The following is a 4183-nucleotide window of genomic DNA, read 5'->3' as shown; positions in this document are numbered from 1 at the left end:
GGCAGGACGGGCCCGGGAGCCGCCGCCGCCGGGGCCCCCAGCAGCCCTCCGAGGAGCTGCTCCGCGGGGCCGGAGCGCCGCTCTGGGGACAGGGATGCCCACCCTCGCCCGGGAAAGGCACGACACGGGCGTGCCCCAACTCACTGGTTAGGTGCTAGGCCAGGGTGTGCAGCCCCCAGGCACCCCTCAGGAGATGATAGCCGCAGGCACAAAGCCACCCGCAAAGGACATAGGCCACTTCTGGGAAGACTCCATACTGGGGACATTGCCATTGCGTGTAGCACCTCGCAGCATCCCCAGGGCACCAGGGTCCCGGGACAAGCACGCCCTGCACACCCATCACACCGCGCACGGCAGAGGGAGGCGCACATCAGCCCACCTGCTCGCCTTAAGACAAAAAACTGTCCCACTGTGTCCCAGAGCTGCTGGCACAGACTCCAAGGCACTTAAAGTGTGTCAGTTTCCTTTGAAGCACCGAACACACTAGGGACATGAGATGGGTGGGTGGAGGTGGCGCGGCTCTGACCCACTTTAAAGCGTGCAAGGCGGTGTGCTGCGCCCACAGAATGCTGGCCCACACCTCACTCCTGGGGAGCGTTCTTGGAGGATGGTAGTTTGCACCATTTGCTAATGATCCTGAGCTGCTTTGCTCAATTAAAATCTGTAGGATGTGGGACTGCACTACAGGTAGGTAGGAAAGCATTGAAATTAATAGAAAGGGAGAAACAAAAGGTCATCAGAGAAATCCAAAATTTTCACAGTACTCCATGGATCTGAGCAGGCAGGATTAGGAAGGATGGGGAAATAAAAGACCTGGCACAGTGAATCATTCAATGAAGTTATTAGCATGCAATGGCAGTTAAAAGCAAACAGTCCCCATAAAAAAAAAAAAAGAAAAAAGGATGAAAACATCAATAAATTTTTCATGAACTTTATACTGAACAATAATATTCACTTATTCTAGTCAATTTTTATTCTCTGTCCTTAAAACAAATCTATAGACTTGTTTTCAATGTAAATTCTTGGCACTGAACATGGGCACAAGAACTGCTGGGACTGGGTTAGCCAAATCCACATGGGCAATGGTACAGGCTTGGACAATGTCAACCTACAAGTTCTTGCTGCTGGGTTTATTGTACACCTGCAGATTATTGTGTTTACCTTCTGTGAACAGCAAAGTCTGTGCTTCTAGAATGCACTGGACTCACTGAACATGAGCTCACTATCTCCTGGGCATATTGAACCCACCTGGTATGAGATGTACACAGTAAATCAAGAGCATCTGGAAGAAATCAATCTGCCATTCATGCCCAGATTAGTGATACATGTGTAATGTTTATCTGCTGTCGTTGGAAACTTACATCTTCCTTTCCTACTTGGAAGGCATCAGAGGTGACTGCAATTCCAGAACCTGGCAGTCAAGACAAAAAAAAAAAAAAAAAAAAGGGATTTTCCCCCTGTCATAATTTTTTCAGCTATTTCTTGGTTAATTCTCCTGTTCTGAGTTTGCTGTCAAACACTTCTGCAAACATCAGTCCACTTACCCCTCCACAGCAGGAGCACTGCTGCTTCTGGATCCCAAACTGAACAGTGCCCAGCAAGAAATGCCTGTGATGTCCAGTGGGGATAATGTGCAGTGCAGATTTTCTGGACAATGAAGTAGCACGTTTCTGAAGACAGCCTCAGAGCTGCACAGCAGTGAAGGGAACCCAATCACTAATGAGAATGCTGATCATTATCTGGCAGCACTCACTGTGACACATCTGCCTTTAATCAATAGTGAAACAACTTGGCATGGTGTGGGTAGTTGGAGAGGGCTGCATTTCTGGCTGCTTTTTAGCAAGAGTGAGTTTCTGTGTAGATCACAGTGATTTTAAGATCTGTGTCTCAGCATGAGAAACCACAGGCTACATTACAACACTCAACCCAGGTTAACATTGAAGGCTGTCTTTTGCACAATGTGATTAAGAGGGAAAAATTACAGAAGTCTAGGAAGCAGCAGTACAACCAGAAGGGTTTTTTATATTGATATCTAGTGAGCAGCACCCACAGAAAGTCAAGCAGCTCTTTTTATTCTTTTCTTACCACATCTGTACTCACAATGTCACTTTACCTTCATTTTTATTACACCTCAAGCAAGTGGGGTCTGAATATTCTTAGGTACAGGGGTAGCATATTCTTCAAATATTGCAGAGTGCTTCATGAATATTCTGAGATTATTAGTGAAATATTTTGCATGAGTTTATAGGCCCTGATTTTTATGGTTTTGTTCATGTGTTTCTGTAAACTTACTAGGCTAGTGTGATTTCCTGATATTTTGTGCAACTTTGCATCGACTCATTTAAATGTCTTATAAGAATGTTAAAGAATGCTTCATGAAATAATAGTATTAAATAATATTTTATATCTGGATATTTCATTTTAATATTTGAGACACATGATTTGTCAATGAACTTTTGAAAGTCTCTCATATATTATATCAATTGCATTTAGGAAAATCTGTGTTTATTTTCTAGAGAAGTGCAAATACTGAAATTTTATTGCCTGTAACAGTGTAAAAGCAAAAATAACCTGAAACAATAAAAAGGAAGCTGAAAATATTAGTGCATTAAAAGTGCTATAAGCTCATAAAGAAAATTCAAGATCATATGCATTCTCAAAAATTCCAAGGCAAAGCAAAAATTGGATTTGCATTCTACAACTGTTCCTAGCTTTCTCTCTGGTCATTCTCATATCTTGAAGAAAAATGTTACACAGCTGAGTCCAAAAGTTCAAAGATGAGCTCCCAAATGCTGATTTTGAGGATAGAGGTTTAGACATCAGTATATAAAAGGTGAAGTAGCAGAATTGATGTGAATTGTTAGTAACAAGAATGCACATCAATTGAAAGATTCAAGAATTCACATAAATCCAAGAATTACTTCAGACTTTTGACATATAGCTCTGTTTCATGATGCTTTTACATAAGCTGATCTCATAAATAACATAATCTCTTTTGCAGCTTTTCCTTTCTGAGAATCTTTTGTTCCTCTAAAGACAACTTAACTAGCTCCCAGATTTCCCAGCACCAATCAGCCTTGTTTGCCCCTTCCTGCACCACAGCTGTATCCAATTTTCACAGTCTGGATGACAATCTGACCAAACCTCCTGGCTTTTCTACTTTCAGAAGGTCTCTAAGCAGCTCATGTTTCCTTATTTTCCCTTATCTGAGAGAGTAAGGGCCTTACCTTTCTGTTTTATGTGTAAATGCAGCATAAAGAGGATCAGGAGTGTCTTTTTCTTTATTTAGTTGGAGATTTTTTTTTTTGTTTTGTTTTGTTTGTTTTGTTTTTTCTTTTCTTTTCTGGAGAGATGTTTTCCCTTATGATTTAAGGTGCCATCTAGACAGGGCTTATTCCCATTAGTAAGATGCTGAAAAGGTGTCAAGTCAGTTTTCACTGTGGGCCTTAATGCAGTGGTTTCACCTGAGTGCTGGGCAGGGACAGCTGGATGCTGGGTGAGTGAGCATGTTTTAGAGGCTGCTAACCCAGTAGATAGGGGGAAATAGCACACAAGTTCTATGCTTAACCAAGTACCAAGCCAGAATGATTTCCAAGAACTCGGGAGGCAAGGGAATTGTGAGGACCATATTGACTAATGTTCTTAAGTGGTGAAACTGCCTGTAAATTATTGCACTGAGCTATATGTTCTTGAATTTAAGTATTTCTCTCCTGAAAACAAGCATAAAGTGAATTGTAGGTCTAATGTATTTCTACAGTGCATGTGCAGGATTTCAGGGGTAACATACACTCATATGTTTATCTCATTTGGTACTTTCTCTTTGTGCTTTCATGTGCATAAAACTTAGGCTATGAATATTTCCTGTCAGGGAGGTTACCAACAGCTAAAATGCTGTGCTTTGTGCCAGATGAGGTGTCTTTGATGAAGTCCTGAGAGCATGGCATATACAGTGCCTGCACACATTGCACTCCATAAAATTCTGCAAAGTCTGTGACCTCAAACAAAGCAAGAGGCAGATCAGGCAGCAAATTAATTTGGATGGTTTTCACAAAGCATTTCATGTCTTTGATCACTGTCTTGTTTTCTGAGCCCATTTCAACTCCCTATTTTTGATCAAGCATTCCAGGGGTCCTGAACCTTAGCCTGCTGGGGCATGCTGCCACTGGTGTTTTTCCACACATTT

The sequence above is a fragment of the Geospiza fortis genome, unplaced genomic scaffold, assembly GCF_000277835.1.
Source record: "Geospiza fortis unplaced genomic scaffold, GeoFor_1.0 scaffold162, whole genome shotgun sequence".
In the NCBI taxonomy this organism is placed as follows: Eukaryota; Metazoa; Chordata; class Aves; order Passeriformes; family Thraupidae; genus Geospiza; species Geospiza fortis.
The sequence above is the reverse complement of the archived record's forward strand: the minus strand, read 5'-3'. Positions refer to the sequence as shown.